At 42.9% G+C, this 18,854-nt stretch overlaps 1 protein-coding gene, 1 long non-coding RNA gene and 1 pseudogene across 14 annotated transcripts in view; 2 read left to right on the forward strand and 1 right to left on the reverse strand.

Annotated features, from left to right (window-relative positions):
* Positions 1-68: 68 nt before the first annotated feature.
* Positions 69-18,854, forward strand: part of ITIH2 (inter-alpha-trypsin inhibitor heavy chain 2) — a 62,627-nt gene continuing 43,841 nt past the window's right edge. For 3 of the 12 annotated variants that reach the window (XM_081557228.1, XM_081557223.1, XM_081557218.1), the window contains exon 1: positions 9,624-9,717. The gene's annotated coding sequence lies outside the window, so the exon portion shown is untranslated. Of the gene's footprint in view, positions 398-8,809; positions 9,150-9,623; positions 9,718-18,854 lie in introns of those variants that run through there. The other 9 variants (XM_081557225.1, XM_081557216.1, XM_081557227.1 and 6 more) reach the window with 7 other exon arrangements.
* On the forward strand, positions 5,531-6,725 carry LOC145532369 (non-histone chromosomal protein HMG-17 pseudogene; annotated as a pseudogene). The gene has a single exon (XR_014073175.1). The product of XR_014073175.1 is annotated as a non-histone chromosomal protein HMG-17 pseudogene (transcript).
* On the reverse strand, positions 8,170-8,769 carry LOC145532371 (uncharacterized). Its single transcript, XR_014073176.1, has 2 exons — positions 8,683-8,769; positions 8,170-8,577 (listed from the first exon to the last, which is right to left on the reverse strand). It is a non-coding gene; the product is annotated as an uncharacterized LOC145532371 (long non-coding RNA).

Genomic DNA, 18,854 nt, shown 5'->3' on the forward strand with positions numbered 1-18,854 from the left:
CCCTTAGCCCCTCCTGTCCCGCCCCCAAGCCTATTCGGTCCCGCCCCCGCTCCTTCCGGCCCCGCCCCTTAGCCCCTCCGGCCCCTGCGCCCCTCCCGCCCTGCCCCTCGCGCCCCGCCGCGGCTCCTCACCCCTCGCGGGTTCAGACTCGTCACTCCCGCGAGGCGCGCCCCCGGTCCACGCTGCGCCGCTGCATCCACGCCGGGTGCCCCCAGCCCAGAGCGCACGGTTCGCCCCCCATCGCTCGTCGCCTTCCCGCCAGTACCTTCAGCAACCCCCCTCTTGCCCCGCCCCTCCCTCGCCTTCTCCAGCCAGCGCTGGGGGCACCTGCCACCACCTGCAAGCCCCTCTCCCGCTCCTTGGTGAACTCGCGCCATTCCTGTCGCAGGAGGACACGGTAAGGGCCAACCTGACCCTCCATATACAATCCGCCCTCTTCACCTGCTATACAGACCCGGCTCCCCCGCCGCATGTATACTGCCCGCCCACTTCCAATATATACCACCTCCCACCTGCTATATGCACCACCACCATTCCCACACCTGCCACCTGAAGGCATCAAGAGACCTTCTGGGAAAATAGTGCATTCCCCTTGACATCCAGCGCTGATGCTTACAAGCCTAGTTGAGGGAATGCTAAGCGGTCTAACGCAGAAAGTACCAGCAATGTGGTCCCGTTGTATATGGCTCTGGCATAAGGGAACAGAAAGGAGGAAGCTAGAGTTGGCACCACGTCGTAGTACTTCTGATTTTTTTGGTTCTTAATCATAAAAATGAATGTCACTGTTATCATAGTTACAGACTATTGGTCATGTTTCTGTCCTGTCATAGGAAGAATTATAAGTAATCTGCCAACCATTCACCCATCCACCTTTTAGAGTCTGGGCTCCATCTTTGTACCTGGCAGATGCATAGTGATCTGGAGCTGCTTGTTTCCAAAAGACAATCACCTCAAAGACACTTAAAAATGTTTTTTGTCGTGATAAAAATCACATAAAAAATACTATTTTAACCCTATTTAACTGTACAGTTCGGTGGCACTAAGTATGTTCACATTATCATGCAACTTTTACCATCATGCATCTCCCAAATTTTTCACCTTAAGACATTTTTTATGTCTCTGTAAAAATTCCTCCTAAATCAATACGCTGAGTAATAAGTTGGCATCCATCTCAGTGGCCAAAAACAGGGAAATGGTTAACTCAAATGACAGAACATCCTTCCTGTGGAATATTACGCAGCTATTAAATAACAATCATAAAGTGCATGGAAACAGGAAAAATGTTTACAGCATAATTTAAAGGAAAAATCAGATCACATAACCACATCAAAAGTATGAGTTTAATTAGGTAAAAATACATACAAGTGGACATCAGAACTAGGGAAGAATGAAAACAGCGGGTGTGTTAGCTTATGGCGGTATCTCTTTTTAAAATATTTTGTTTTCTCTTGTTGAAATGTTGATTGTTAAACAAAGACATTAAGGGGCAGGGTGCGAGGAGTGTTGTTTTGGTGAAATGAATAGAAGGAAAATCATTGTCATTAGCAATTTAGCCTATCCACGGGCTAATTAAAAAAACACTCCTCCACCATGGAGTGACAGTAGCTGGTCCAGCGAGGTTTCCACAACAAAAGCGCCGGTAAAGGAGAGCTTTGAAGTAAGTCAGAGGGTTCTTATTCTTAGCTCTTTTCTAACCATGAATTACAGATGCATCCTGGGCACACTTAGAAACTTAGCAGCATGCAAAGTATGTGCAGTCCCCTCCTCATTTTAAAACTAAGGGGGAGAAAAATAATAGAATAAAATAAAATGATACAAAGGAGGAGAGCCCCAGATTTTCTGGAATTTTGCCCTCACCAGCTCCTTGCCTTCAAAAGGAAATGCCTGCTTAAAAACTGAAAGTTGAATTTGGACAAAACTGGTTTATTTGAAAGTAAACAATAACAGCTACTGTTATTTCAATCTGTCAATCCTCCAGCAACACTGGGGACCTTGTCTTGGTCTTTCTCTTCTCCCCTCTCCTACTCAACTCTTGTTGTTGTTGTTTTGACCTTATATCTGCCCTTTGTCTCATTGTGTCCCAGCTGGTTTCTACAGAGGTCAACTTGTCCAGAGAAATACGTTTTATTTTCTCCACCTGCTAGGACTCTCCATTTCTACTCTAGGTGGTGGTGCTGGTTCATTGTTACATTTGTTTTATGGCACCTTTGACCTAAGGGATCAGAACTTCCTTGAGGGCCCCAAGTTTTCTTCCACAAATTGTAACATTGTACTCAATGTGTGCCTAGCCTTTAAGGAGCATTTGATGAATGGAATTGGGGGACAAGAGGCCTGGTGGGGCGTGGAGCTAGCTGTGCTGGAGGAGGACTGCTGGGCTGTATTCTGAACTTGGTCACTTTCTAGCTAGGAGACTTGAGCGAGTTTCTGAACTTCCCAGTATTTACAGAACTTCCTAAGCTTCTGAGTGACATCAGAGCATCTGTGTGACCAGATGGAGATGGTCTTTAAACCTAGGCAGGTGTCATACAAATAAAACCCAGTGAAAGGTTTCCAAAACTCTCCGCAAGCATAGGTGATTATTTCTATTAGCCTTATCAATCAGGATGAATAAATTAATGATCCCCCTTCAAAGGAGCCGAGGTATCCCCACACACGTGTCCTCTGATGCCAGGAGTTACTGGTTTTGCTGTGTGAGACCACCGAGCTCAGAGAACCTCAAAGCTGGAAAAGACCTAAAATTTAGTCCCAGTTTTTCCGATGAGACCTGTTAGGGGTTTGCCAGGGCCCATTCTCCAGTTAGACACAGATCTTCAGTTGGGACCCACGTGCTCACAGACAGGATCTGGGTGCAGGGCTTAGCGGCAAGGGGGTCTTAGTACAAGAGTGAAGAGGATCTGCTGGTCAGAGAGGCCCCTGTGCCAGCTCTTGCCAGGAAGTGACTCCCGTGTGTGACTGAAGGATGGGGCAAGGGTTCCAGGATTTTAGAATCAGGCTCATTGGAGTTAGGGGCTTTCCCCTGGTCCCCTACGTGAGACCACCAGTGGATGGACCTGGCCAGCGTAGCCAGGGCAGAGAGACTGAAGAGGGAAGGCAGGCTCTGCAGTTGGTTTCTTTTCTTCTCCCTCGAATTTACCCTTGGTCACCTTCTGGTCCCTCTGTCTAGCTGCTCTGATATTCATGCTCCTCCTCCGCACCTCCCCTGCAGAGTCCCCCTTACCCAGGCTTCTTTCTGAACATCTGCAAGGCCATTATACTACTCTGGGCCAGCTCTTTCCCACCTGCTTTGTCTCACCTTTTTATCTGCTTATATGGCCTTGTGTTTCTCCTGAACCCTTGACAGCTTTGCATACTCATGACAGTTTCTTTTTTTTAGTGGCTTTTTTTTTTTTAATCAAAAAGATAGGGGGAGAAAATGGATTCCTTTTGGCTTTGCCTCCCCAATTTCTCAGGGGCCCTTGGTATCTTGGGAGTCATGTCATTGTTGTTCAGTCGCTAAGTCATGTCTGATTCTTTGCAACCCCATGGACTGCAGCCCACCAGGCTTCTCTGTCCTTCCCTATCTCCCAGAGTTGGTTAAAGCCAATTTTCACCTAGTTTACAGATGGTGACTCTTACCCAGAGAGATTTGTGAGAGAGGAAGCAGAGAATAGTTTTTTGATTTCTTCTGATCGATGATTTGCTAAATATGTCAACACTCACAAAGGGTAGCACATCATATTCTATTTTAATTTTCTGCTTACACATTTGAGACCCTAGATAGACTTGATTTGCTCGTGGGCTAGGATTATCTCAGGCTAATTTTTATATCCCCAGTCTGCCTGGAATAGAGTCGACATGCAGTGTGTTTGATGGATTGGAAGAATGTGTATCTGTATCATGAACCCCTGTGCTAGCTGTGTGCCATGATATAACAGGAGTTCTAGACATGACCCTGGAAGAATTGAACCATTTAGATATGAAGGTGGAACTAACAGTGTAGTTTGAGCTCAAGGGTGAGATGTTAAGTGGAGAGGAGGGTGAGATTGTGATTGTGGTCTAGGATAATTAGAGAAGGCTTTGGGGAGGAAGAGAAAATTATTCTTTGAATAATATTCATGAATCAGGTTTGAAAGCCAGATGGAGAAGACAGGGTGTTCAGGAGACAGAAGAAGGAGAGGGTACAAGTGTGGAAAAGGCTTTAGACATCGTGGAAAATTCACAAAATGCTGGGGGAAAGGTCCAAGTTTGGGGAGTTACCTGTAGAATGTTGTTGAACTAGTAGTCTCCAAGTGCAAATCTGCCAACTTTTTCCATCAAGCTACCTTTTTAAAAGATCTGTCCTTTACTTGAAGATTTTTGTCACTCCCGTCAGTGATGGTGTCTCTCTGTGGGTCCTTGGGGTGGATGGGTGAGAAGAGTATGTTCCCGGGGGGGCCGTATCTATATTGGAGAGAATGGAGGTGGAGGAGGTGGTGAACCAGAGCCTCAGGAAGGCATTGAGAGGAAAACATGCCCAGATGATTCCAAAATTCTGCGTACACCCCCCACAAACATGGTACCGTATGCCTAGGTGGTATAAAAATTACTACTATTTCAGTGACCCATACTTACTTCTGTTATTAATACTATAGAGTGAGTAGTTAAATATGCTTTTTTGAGCAAGTCTTTCATGTTAATAAAACTTTGATAAATATAAGTGATCTAACCTAATATAAGCAAAAAGTACAACTGCAAATCAAATAAACTTGAAATTTCAATGCAGCCATGTAAAAGTGAGCAACCAGTGATAAATTAAGTAAGCTGTTCTTAATAAACCATTAGAGTTAAATGAAGTGGCTTGTTGCCAGATGCTGTCTTGATCGGTTACCTTGTTTAGGATTCTGATGGAAATGTTTACACAGCCACAAAATTCTCAGCATAAATTAGGCTCAATAAACATTTCATGTGATGCATGCACACATTTGAGAAGAACATGTATACGTTTTAAAAATTCATTTTATTGAAGTCTAGTTGATTTACAATGTGTTAGTTTCTACTATACAGCAAAGTGAGTCAGTCAGTTATATTCTTTTTCACATTGTTTTCCTTTTTGGTTTATCACAGGATATTGAGTATAGTTCCTTGTGCTGTAGAGTAAGATCAGTTCATTTTTAACTTAGTGCTCTCAGGTATGTATGATGGGGAAGGAAAACTATCAGAGCAGTGTCTTCTAAAATTCACATTTGGGGTCAGCAATGGCTGAGTTCCATCTCATCTACTCACCTTCATCTTTTGGAGTTTTGTTCTCTTTAAAAAAATTTTTTTATTGGCTTATAGTTGATTTGCAATGTTGTGTTAGTTTCTGCTAAGTGATTCAGTTATACATATATTCTTTTTTAGATTATTTTCCCATATAGGTCATTACAGAGTATTGAGTAGAATTCCCTGTGGTGTACAGTAGGTCCCTGTTGGTTATCTATCTGATGTATAGTAGTGTATGGGTGTCTTAATTCCAAACTTCTAGTTTATCACTTTTGATAACCGTAAGTTCAAAATCTGTGAATCTGAGCAGTGCGAAGAAGAGACGAGAGCAACCCCTGGACCGACTTAAAGCCCGCACGCCACTGCATCCCCGTGTCCAGCGCCTACGTCCCGCCGCCGCAGCCACCATGCCCAAGAGAAAGGCTGAAGGGGATGCTAAAGGAGATAAAGCCAAGGTGAAGGACGAACCACAGAAAAGATCTGCAAGGTTATCTGCTAAACCTGCTCCTCCAAAGCCAGAGCCCAAACCTGCAAAGAAGGGACAGAAGGTACCCAAAGGGAAAAAGGGGAAAGCTAATGCTGGCAAGGATGGGAATAATCCTGCAGGAAATGGAGATGCCAAAACAGACCAGGCACAGAAAGCTGAAGGTGCTGGAGATGCCAAGTGAAGTATGTGCATTTTTGATAACTGTGTACTTCTGGTGACTGTACAGTTTGAAATACTATTTTTTATCAAGTTTTATAAAAATGCAGAATTTTGTTTTACTTTTTTTTTTTTTAAGCTATGTTGTTAGCACACAGAACACTTCATTGTTGTTTTTTGGGGGAAGGGCACATCACTAACAGAATGTCTCCGAAGCTGAATTGACGTGGGGGAAAAATACCTTTCCCATCTAGTTTTGAGAGACTTCCTCTTGGTTCCCAGGAAAGAGGGAGGGATTCCTTCATGTTGACACACATTAGCCACCTTGGCACAAATGCCTTGTGGTGTGGAAAAACTAAAATTTAGTTTTTATGTCCTCTTCTCCCTCTCCTCCTCAGCATAGACTTGACTCCCCTAAATCCAGAGACCTGTTGGAACCTGAACCCCACACCCCCCAAAATTGATGACAAGTATGTCAGGCAATCTGGACTTTCTAGCGTCACCACTGAGAGGGCATCCTTCAAAAGAGCAGCGGTTCCTTTTTTAGACTGGCTCCTCAGAGTGATACTTCTGCCATTTTCATTTCCATTTCCTGAAAGTCAGGGTCGGCTTGTGAAAAGTTGTTAAACAACATGCTAAAGGTGAAATGTCAACCCTCACTCTAAACTTTCCCTGTTCAGAGCATCACATGAAGATTTCATTAAGTTTTATAGTGGCTTTCTGATTTTGGTAGTCCATTGAAAAAGGGAGTTTGAAAGTTGTATACTGTTAACGATTGTCTGCCCATTTCCTGCCTGAAATACCATGATTGTTTATGAAAAGTATCTTTAATAAAGCTGGATACAGTTTGGCTTGGAAAAAAAAAAATCTGTGAATCTTTTTCTGTTTTGTAAATAAGTTCATTTATATCATTTTTTAACCTTTGGAAAATGTTAAGGATTATAGGTAGTCATATATTTTTTTTAATATTCCTGAGGTCATCCAGAGGCACAGTGAGCATGAGTTTTGCCTTATTTCCTGAAATGCACACACTCACACAAAAAATCAAAGCCAGCTCCTCACTGTTCAGCATTAGCTGTAGATGCTGTCTTTCCTTTCCTGTGTTTGCATTAACGAGTATATCAAAGCCATGCAAATGGTTCTGAAGAAATATTTGTTGGTTGAGCAATGGTCTGTTCCTATAGAGGTGCTCACTAAACATCGAACAACCTCAGTGAAAAGTTAGGAATTACTCTTATCTTTTGGAAGAAGACCCGGATGTTAGGAAAGATTGTGGGCAGGAGGAGAAGAGGGCAACAGAGGATGAGATGGTTGGACGGCCTCACCGACTCAAATGGACATGAGTTCAAGCAAGCTCCAGAAGATAGTGAAGGACAGGGAAGCCTGGCCTGCGGCAGTCCTTGGGGTCTCAAAGAGTCAGACACGACAGAGCGACTGAACAACAGGAACTTATCTTTTGGAAGGACTCCTAGAACCACAAGAGGTGTCCTGCTTTTCTGGGGTTTAGCCTGGGACCACAGAAGACTTGCAACAGCACAGAGGCTTCGCTGATGCTGCGACAGAGATGAGGGATCAGCCTGCCTCGGTGCCCGACTGTGAGTGCCCCGCCTGGCTTTTTCTTTGTCTTGAGGCGTTGAGGATGGAGAAGCCCACAAAGCTTGGAGTTCATCCACAGCATGTGTTTTCTCCCTGACGACCTGCCAGATCCTTCCCAGACAGAGCTTGGGAGATGTCCAGAGACCTTCACTGAAAGCTGCAGGTGTCCCTTTGGAAGGGTTTTGACTCAAGCAAAACAGTGTTGGTTTTGTGGTTGATGCCAAGAGATAGATCACACTCCCTGAAATCAAGACTTAACAACAGAGCTGTCATCGAGTTCTTTCTCTGAGGCTCACAGGCTGGCTGCCTGGCTGGTGAGGGAGAAATTTTCTTGTCTGTGTAACACGTGCCACAGGTATGCCTCTCACAGGTGCACACTCGCTGAACCAAATATGTAATCCTGTCCCCTGTATCTCAGGGTTACCCCCATGCTGAGTTCCCATCGTCCTGTGTAGAATGGACTTCGCTCTTGCCCATTCATGATAAACCATGCATTGTTGTTGTTTAGATGCTAACTCGTGTCCGACTCTTTTGCGACCCCATGAACTGTAGCCCACCAGGCTCCTCTGTCCATGGGATTTCCCAGGCAAGAATACTGGAGTGGGTTGCCATGCTCTCCTCCAGGGGATCTTCCCGACCAAGGGAAAGAACCCAGGTCTGCTGCATTGCAGGCAGATTCTTTACCACTGAGCCACCAGGGACGCCCCCTCTTACCATAGACACCACCTTTATTTTTGATCTTCCTTATCAAAAATGAACAAAATCATTCTTTCTTGGCTTACTCTATCAATGAGGCATGTCATCATATCTAATAGAGAACACCGTTGGCCAATGAAATCCTACTATATAGGGTCATTTCTCAGCTCTGCCACTGATTATGTCATTTATCTTTCTAGTGGAGTATCTTTAAAATATATAGTATATGTATATAGTCAGGCTTTTACCATCATTTAAATGAAATACCAGTGTCATGCTAAGACTCATGATTCTATCATGAGTCTTGCTAAGATAACTTTGTAACTAAATACAAGAGGTACAGCTCCGACTTAATGCAACCACATGCCAGTTCACGCTGAGTGTTGTACATGCCATGGCTTCTTTCTTCCTCAGGGCAAGCTCTAAGACACAGATAAAAAGGTGACTTCAGGATGGCAAGGTCCTTTGCCAGGTGACAGAGTTGGAAATGGGGGAGCTAAGAAGTCATAAATCCATGACTGTCTGACCCTCAGAACAGCTCCATAGGTGCTATTTCCTCACAGGGCTTCTGTGCTCTTGTTGACTCTTCCATCTTTGAAGTGAAAGTGAAAGTCAGTCAGTCGTGTCCTACTCTCTTGTGACCTCATGGACTACACAGTCCACGGAATTCTCCAGGCCAGAATACTGGTGTGGGCAGCTGTTCCCTTCTCCAGAGGATCTTCCCAACCCAGGGATCCAAGCCAGGTCTCCCAAATTGCAGGCGGATTCTTAACCAGCTGAGCCATCAGGGAAGCTATCTTTGCTACATTCTAAATTTTTAAAGTCATGAAATACATCATTGAAAATGCCACCGATTTTGTAGTATGTTCTTGGAATGGAGTCTCCTTTTTATTTTTATACTGCCATGATTTTACCATTTTTTCAATAGGAATACCATTATATCCCCCTTGTACCAAGACTCTTGTTGAGATAATGTTGTCATCACAACAGGGAAGTATCATTTGCTATGACATATTTGTATTACTGGCGAAGGAAATGGCAATCCATTCCAGTATTCTTGCCTTGAGTATCCTATGGACAGAGGACTCCATGGGGTCACAGAGTTGGACATGACTGAGTGACTAACACACACATTTGTATTATGCATCAATTATGTTTATCCCTGACAGATGCTCCATGAACATCTGGACTGGTTTCCTGTGGCTGCTGTGATAAATGACCACAAACTTAGTGGCTTTAACAATGCAAATGCAGTCTCATAAAGCTCTGAGAGTCTGAAGTCTAAAAATGGGTGGACAGGGCTGTGTTTCTCCTGGGGCTGCGGGGGAGAATTGTTTCCTTGTCTTCTCCAGATTCCAGGGGTGCACGGGGCTGCCTTGACTCATGGGCCCACATCCCTCCAGCCTCTGCTTCCAGCCTCACGCCTCCTCTCTGACCCTGACCCATCGTCCTCCACTTTGTCTTACAGGGATCCCAGGGATCACCTTGGGTCCACCCAGATGACCTGGGATAATGTCTTCATCTCAAGATCTTAATCTCGTCTGCAAAATCCGTTTTGCCAGGTAAGTTACACATTCACGGGTCCTAGAGAATCAGATCTGAAGATCTTTGGGGCTCTTATTTATCCTACCACACTGTCAGAATTCTTCCTTGGCACCCTCCCTGGTGGCTCAGCAGTAAAGAATCCATCTCCAATGCAGGAGACACAGATTCGATCCCTGGGTCAGGAAGATTCCCCGGAGAAGGAAATGGCAACCCACTCCAGTATTCTTGCCTGGAGAATCTCATGGATAGAGGAGCCTGGCGGGCTCCAGTCCATGGAATCACAAAGAGTCGGACACAACTAAGTGACTGAACAACAACAACAACCCAAAGCCTGTGCTTTGCGTTTCCAAGGAGAGAGGAAAGAGATGTGTCTTTTACAAAGGCGCTTTCTGCAGACACCCCAAGATCAAGAACAAAATGGAACATCGTACCACGCTGCAAAATGTGTACTGCCCCCAGGGGGGTCTTAGAGAGATGTGTCCCCACCCCAATTCTGTGCCCTCTCACCCATCACCTCCTCCAGGGCCGATGCTGGAAAGGCTAAGGTCAGGGACCTCTTTGGGGAAGGTTGCTGGGAGGCTCTGGCACCTCCCCACCCCAAGAGGCTGGCTGAAGCCATCTGAGGGGAGAGGGCAGACTGAAGGGTCAACTATATGTGGTCCGTGTACGTGGGCACATTCTCAGGAGTAGATGAGCATCCCTTGGATGTGGCTGGTCACCTGCTTTCCATGCACGGAGAGACCCTCAACAGGACCCAGTGGAGGGACCACAAGGCAGGAGGCCAGCAGTTGAGCCAGCCACTGAGCATCTTTAGGACAGACAGGCCGCTGCCAAGGCATTTGCATCTGGAGATAACCCCAGCAGAGTGCACGCTAAGTCACTTCTGTAGTCTGACTCTTTGCGACCCCATGGACTGTAGCCCGCCAGGCTCCCTGTCCTTGGGCTTCTCCAGGCAAGAGGAGACTGGAGTGGGTTGCCATTTCCTCTTCCAGGGGATCTTCCTGACCCAGGGATCGAACCGCAGTCTCTTACATCTCCTGCACTGGCAGGCGAGTTCTTTACCATTAGCGCCACCTAGGAAGGCCTGGGAAAGCATGCCAGCAGCCTGTTCAGAAGGGAAACCAAACCAGCCCCTCCCAGAGTTCTCCCCCCACCCCCGCCTCAGTCAGGATACTGGTGTATAGTAGGTATTCTGTGAATATCGCTTGCTCGACTGACTGATTATTTATAGTATATAATTATCCACTGCTTCCGTTTCATAAGTGCAGCTTCTGAATAAGACTTAGAAGTGAATCTGTCTTCTGTATTCATGAGTTTTACGTGTTGTATGTCGGAATCAGTAGTTTTAATGTGTGGTAAAGCCAGTGTTTTTGAAGGGAACACTGCATAGTTGACTCTGGTGATATTATGTGTGTGCATATGCAATGCCACTAAAGTAGAGCTCCTGTGATTATTCTAGAATGACGCAGGAGTTCCTGTCTACCTACTGCCTGGTCAGTGTTTTACTTTAAAGTTCTTGGTCTCCTGTTTTGCACAAGGACCATTTTGTTGTTGTCTTTTAGTCGCTAGGTCATGTCTGACTCTTTTTTGACCTCATGGACAGGGGCCCACCAGGCTTTTCTGTCCATGGGATTTCCCAGGCAAGAATACTGGAAGGGTTGCCATTTCCTTCTCCAGGGGATCTTCCTGGCCCAGGGATCAAACTTGTGTCTCTTGCATTGCAGGCAGATTCCTTATCACTGGGCCAGCGAGGAAACCCACAAGGACCATTGTTGTTGTTCAGTCACTCAGTTGTGTTTGACTCATCTCACACAACTCTTCACCATCTCCCAGAGCTTGCTCAAACTCATGTGCACTGAGTCGGTGATGCCATCCAACCATCTCATCCTCTGTTGTCATCTTCTCTTCCTGCCTTCAATCTTCCCTAGCATCAGTTGAGTCTCAGTCATTTCCAATTCTTTGTGACCCCATGGACTGCAGCACGCCAGGCTTCCCTGTCCATCACCAACTCCTGAAGCTTGTTCAAACTCATGTCCATCGAGTCAGTGATGCCATCCAGCCATCTCATCTGTCGTCTCCTTCTCCTCTCACCTTCAATCTTTCCCAGCATCAGGGTCTTTTCCAGTGAGTCAGTTCTTCACCTCAGGTGGCCAAATTATTGGAGTTTCAGCCAAAGTATTGGAGTTTCAGCCAATGCCAAAGAATGTTCAAACTACCACACAATTGCACTTATCTCACACACTAGCAAAGTAATGCTCAAAGTTCTCCAAGCAAGGCTTCAATGGTACGTGAACCATGAACTTCCAGATGTTCAAGCCGGATTTAGAAAAGGCAGAGGAACCAGAGATCAAATTGCCAACATCTGCGGGATCATAGAAAATAGCAAGAGAGTTCCAGAAAAACATCTATTTCTGCTTTATTGACTGTGCCAAAACCTTTGACTGTGTGGATCACAACAAACTGTGAAAAATTCTTCAAGAGATGGGAATACCAGATCACATGACCTGCCTCCTGAGAAATCTGTATGCAGGTCAAGAAGCAACAGTTAGAATTGGACATGAAACAACAGACTGATTCCAAATGGGAAAAGGAGTACATCAAGGCTGTATATTATCACCCTGCTTATTTAACTTATATGCAAAGCATATCATGTGAAATGCCAGGCTGGATGAAGCACAAGCTGAAATCAAGATTGCTGGGAGAAATATCAATAACCTCAGATATGCAGATGACGCCACCCTTATGGCAGAAAGTGAAGAAGAACTAAAGGGCCTCTTGATGAAAGTGAAAAAGTTGGCTTAAAACTCAACATTCAGAAAACTAAGATCTTGGCATCCGGTCCCATCACTTCATGGCAAATAGATGGGGAAACAATGGAAACAGTGATAGATTTTATTGTCAGAGGCTCCAAAATCACTGTAGATGGTGACTGTAGCCATGAAATTAAAAGACACTTGCTCCTTGGAAGTAAAGCTATGAGCAACCTAGATGGCATATTAAAAAGCAGAGAGAAGAGATAGGGAATCTACCTGATAAAGAATTTCAAATAATGATGGTGAAAATGATCCAAAATCTGGAAAACAAATGGGAGTTACAGATAAATAACCTGGAGACAAGGATGGAGAAGATGCAAGAAAGGTTTAACAAGGACTTAGAAGAAATAAAAAAGAGTCATTATATAATGAATAATGCAATAAATGAGATCAAAAACACTATGGAGGGAACCAAGTACCTCTTCTGCCTCTAGTAGAATAACAGAGGCAGAAGACAGGATAAGTGAGATAGAAGATAGAATGATAGAAATAAATGAAACAGAGAGGAAAAAAGAAAAAAGAATTAAAAGAAATGAGAACAACCTCAGAGACCTCTGGGACAATGTTAAACGCACCAACATACGAGTCATAGGGGTCCCAGAAGAAGAAGACAAAAAGAAAGACCATGAGAAAATACTCGAGGAGATAATAGTTGAAAACTTCCCTAAAGTGGGTAAGGAAATAATCATCCAAGTCCAAGAAACCCAGAGAGTCCCAAACAGGATAAACCCAAGACAAAATACCCCAAGACACATAATAATCAAATTAGCAAAGATCAAACACAAAGAACAAATATTAAAAGCAGCAAAGGAAAAACAACAAATAACACACAAGGGGATTCCCATAAGGATAACAGCTGATATTTCAATAGAAACTCTTCAGGCCAGAAGGGAATGGCAGGACATACTTAAAGTGATGAAAGAAAATAATCTACAGCCCAGATTACTGTATCCTGCAAGAATCACATACAAATATGAAGGAGAAATCAAAAGTTTTACAGACAAGCAAAAGCTCAGAGAATTCAGCACCACCAAACCAGCTCTCCAACAAATGCTAAAGGATCTTCTCTAGACAGGAAACAGAAAGGGTGTATAATCTTGGACCCAAAACAATAAAGTAAATGACAATGGGATCATACTTATCAGTAATTACCTTAAGTGTAAATGGGTTGAATGCCCCAGCCAAAAGACAAAGACTGGCAAAAACAAGACCCCTATATATGTTGTCTACAAGAGACCACCTTGAAACAAGGGACACATACAGACTGAAAGTGAAGGGCTGGAAAAAGATATTTCATGCAAATAGAGACCAAGAGAAAGCAGGAGTAGCAATACTCATATCAGATAAAATATACTTTAAAACAAAGGTGGTGAAAAGAGACAAAGATGGACACTACATAATGATCAGAGGATCAATCCAAGAAGAAGATATAACAATTATAAATATATATGCACCCAACATAGGAGCACTGAAATACGTAAGGCAAATGCTAACAAGTATGAAAGGGGAAATTAACAATAACACAATAATAGTGGGAGACTTTAATACCCCACTCACACCTATGAACAGATCAACTAAACAGAAAGCTAACAAGGAAACACAAACTTTAAATGATAAAATAGACCAGTTAGACCTAATTGATATCTATAGGTCATTTCACCCCAAAACAATGAATTTCACCTTTTTCTCAAGCGTACACGAAACCTTCTCCAGAATAGATCACATCCTGGGCCATAAATCTTGTCTTGGTAAATTCAAAAAAACTGAAATCATTCCAAGCATCTTTTCTGACCACAATGCAGTAAGATTAGATGTCAGTTACAGGAGGCAAACAATTAAAAACTCCAACATATGGAGGCTGAACAACACACTGCTGAATGACCAACAAATCACAGAAGAAATCAAAAAAGAAATCAAAATATGCATAGAAATGAACGAAAATGAAAACACAACAACCCCAAACCTATGGGACACGGTAAAAGCAGTGCTAAGGGGAAGATTCATAGCAATACAGGCTCACCTCAAGAAACAAGAAAAAAGTCAAATAAATAACCAACTCTACACCTAAAGCAACTAGAAAAGGAAGAAATGAAGAACCCCAGGGTTAGTAGAAGGAAAGAAATCTTAAAAATTAGGGCAGAAATAAATGCAAAAGAAACAAAAGAGACCATAGCAAAAATCAACAAAGCCAAAAGCTGGTTCTTTGAGAAGATAAATAAAATTGACAAGCCATTAGCCAGACTCATCAAGAAACAAAGGGAGAAGAATCAAATCAACAAAAGTAGAAATGAAAACGGAGAGATCACAACAGACAACACAGAAATACAAAGGATCATAAGAGACTATTACCAGCAACTATAAGTAAATAAATTGGACAACTTGGAAGAAATGGATAAATTCTTAGAAAAGTACGACTTCCCAAAACTGAACCAGGAAGAAATAGAAAATCTCAACAGACCCATCACAAGCACAGAAATTGAAACTGTAATCAGAAATCTTCCAGCAAACAAAAGCCCAGGACCAGATGGATTCACAGCTGAATTCTACCAAAAATTTAGAGAAGAGCTAACACCTATCCTACTCAAACTCTTCCAGAAAATTGCAGAGGAAGGTAAACTTCCAAACTCATTCTATGAGGCCACCATCACCCTAATACCAAAACCTGGCAAAGATGCTACTAAAAAAGAAAGCTACAAGCCAATATCACTGATGAACATAGATGCAAAAATCCTTAACAAAATCCTAGCAAACAGAATCCAACAACGTATTAAAAAGATCACACATTATGACCAAGTGGGCTTTATCCCAGGGATGCAAGGATTCTTCAATATCTGCAAATCAATCAATGTAATACACCACATTAACAAATTGAAAGATAAAAACCATATGATTATCTCAATAGATGCAGAGAAAGCCTTTGACAAAATTCAACATCCATTTATGATAAAAATCCTCCAAAAAGCAGGAATAGAAGGAACATACTTCAACATAATAAAAGCTATATATGACAAACCCACGGCAAACATTATCCTAAATGATGAAAAACTGAAAGAATTTCCCCTAAAATCAGGAACAAGACAAGGGTGCCCACTCTCACCACTACGATTCAACATAGTTTTGGAGGTTTTGGCCACAGCAGTCAGAGCAGAAAAAGAAATAAAAGGAATCCAGATTGGAAAAGAAGAAGTAAAACTCTCACTGTTTGCAGATGACATGATCCTCTACATAGAAAACCCTAAAGACTCCACCAGAAAATTACTAGAGCTAATCAACGAATATAGTAAAGTTGCAGGATATAAAATTAACACACAGAAATCCCTTGCATTCCTATACACGAACAACGAGAAAACAGAAAGAGAAATTAAGGAAACAATTCCATTCACCATCGCAACAAAAAGAATAAACTACTTAGGAATATATCTACCTAAAGAAACAAAAGACCTATATACAGAAAACTATAAAACACTGGTGAAAGAAATCAAAGAGGACACAAATAGATGGAGAAATATACCGTGTTCATGGATCGGAAGAATCAATATAGTGAAAATGAGTATACTACCCAAAGCAATCTATAGATTCAGTGTAATCCCTATCAAGCTTCCAACGGTATTCTTCAGAGAACTAGAACAAATAATTTCCCAATTTGTTTGGAAATACAAAAAACCTCGAATAGCCAAAGCAATCTTCAGAAAGAAGAATGGAACTGGAGGAATCAACTTGCCTGACTTCAGGCTCTACTACAAAGCCACAGTCATCAAGACAGTATGGTACTGGCACAAGGACAGAAATATAGATCAATGGAACAAAATAGAAAGCCCAGAGATAAATTCACACACCTATGGACACCTTATCTTCGACAAAGGAGGCAGGAATATACAATGGAGAAAAGACAATCTCTTTAACAAGTGGTACTGGGAAAACTTGTCAACCACTTGTAAAAGAATGAAACTAGAACACTTTCTAACACCATACACAAAAATAAACTCAAAATGGATTAAAGATCTAAACGTAAGACCAGAAACCATAAAACTCCTAGAGGAAAACATAGGCAAAACACTCTCCGACATAAACCACAGCAGGATCCTCTATGACCTACCTCCCAGAATATTGGAAATAAAAGCAAAAATAAACAAATGGGACCTAATTAAAATTAAAAGCTTTTGCACAACAAAGGAAAGTATAAGCAAGGTGAAAAGACAGCCTTCAGAATGGGAGAAAATAATAGCAAATGAAGCAACGGACAAACAAGTAATCTCAAAAATATACAAGCAACACCTGCAGCTGAATTCCAGAAAAATAAACGACCCAATCAAAAAATGGACCAAAGAACTAAACAGACATTTCTCCAAAGAAGACATACAGATGACTAACAAACACAAGAGAAGATGCTCAACATCACTCATTATTAGAGAAATGCAAATCAAAACCACAATGAGGTACCATTTCACACCAGTCAGAATGGCTGCTATCCAAAAGTCTACAAGCAATAAATGCTGGAGGCGGTGTGGAGAAAAGGGAACCCTCTTACACTGTTGGTGGGAATGCAAACTAGTACAGCCACTATGGAGAACAGTGTGGAGATTCCTCAAAAAACTGGAAATAGAACTGCCATATGACCCAGCAATCCCACTGCTGGGCATACACACCAAGGAAACCAGACTTGAAAGAGACACGTGTACCCCAGTGTTCATCGCAGCACTGTTTATAATAGCCAGGACATGGAAGCAGCCTAGACGCCTATCAGCAGATGAATGGATAAGGAAGCTGTGGTACATATACACAATGGAATATTACTCAGCCATTAAAAAGAATACATTCGAATCAGTTCTAATGAGGTGGATGAAACTGGAGCCTCTTATACAGAGTGAAGTAAGCCAGAAACAAAAACACCAATACAGTATACTAACACATATATATGGTATTTAGTCAATCAGTAAAGATAACCCTGTATGCGAGACATCAAAAGAGACACAGATAAATAGAACAGCATTATGGACTCTATGGGAGAGGGCGAGGGCAGGATGATATGGGAGAATGGCATGGAAGCATGTAAATTATCAAATGTGAAATAAATCGCCAGTCCAGGTTCAATGCATGATACAGGGTGCTCGGGGCTGGTGCACCAGGATGACCCAGAGGGACTGGATGGGGAGGGAGGTAGAAGGGGGTTTCTGGAAGGGGAAAACATGTACACCCATGGTGGATTCATGTCAATGTATGGCAAAACAAATACAATATTGTAAAGTTAAAAAATAGAAAATAAACTAATTTTAAAAAATAAAATAAAAAGCAGAGATATTACTTTGCCAACAAAGGTCTGTCTAATCAAAGCTATGGTTTTTCCAGTAGTCATGTATGGATGTGAGAGTTGGACTATAAAGAAAGCTGAATGCTGAGGAATTGATGCTTTTGAACTGTGGTGTTGAAGAAGACTCTTGAGAGTCCCTTGAACTGCAAGGAGATCCAACCAGTCAATCCTAAAGGAGATCAGTCCTGAATATTCATCAGAAGGACTGATGCTGAAGGTGAAACTCCCAGCATCAGTGTCTTTTCTTATTAGTCAGCACTTCACATCAGGTGGCCAAAGTATTGGAGCTTCAGCCTCAGCATCAGTCCTTCCGATGAATATTCAGGATGGATTTCCTTTAGGATTGACTGGTTTGATCTCGTTGCAATCCAAGGGAATCTCAAGAGTCTTCTCCAACAAGGATGGGTGTATCAGCTCAAAATAGATGAGCACTTTGCGCCATCTAGTGGAGTTACACAAAAGACATTTCCAGTGATTTGTTCACTCGCTTAGCGGTGTCTGACTCCTTAGGACCCCATGGACTGCAGCATGCCAGCCTCCCCTGTCCTTCACTGTCTCCTGGAGTTTGCTCAAATTCATGTCCATTGAGTCATTGATGCTCTCTAACCATCTAATCCTCTGCTGCTCTCTTCTCCTTTTGCCTTTCCCAGCAGCAGGGGCTTTTACAGTGACTTACTGATCTGGATTTGCAGACCCACACCATCTAAAAGCCACTTTGGATAGACTTAGGAATCACAGTAAAGACAGAAACTTTGAATAAAACCCGAATCTTTCCCCCAATAAGCAACAGCTCTAAAATTGTTATTTCAGACTCTCCAGCCCGGTGACCCCCTTTCCTGATTCCACACAGCAGCTTTGTATTGAAAACACCACGCCTCCACCATGTGTCCCAGAAGAGACCACCCTGCTTATCATAGGGTCTCAGAGATTTCCTTCCTTCATAGTGTGATGCAGGCGCTTCTGGCAAACTCAGCAGTGCTGCTGGGTGCCAACGGGAAGCTGCAGGGCATGATGGAAAATGCAAATTCCTGAT

Source organism: Giraffa tippelskirchi, chromosome 13 (genome assembly GCF_054371585.1).
Source record: "Giraffa tippelskirchi isolate mGirTip1 chromosome 13, T2T-mGirTip1v1.2.pri, whole genome shotgun sequence".
Lineage (NCBI taxonomy): Eukaryota > Metazoa > Chordata > Mammalia > Artiodactyla > Giraffidae > Giraffa > Giraffa tippelskirchi.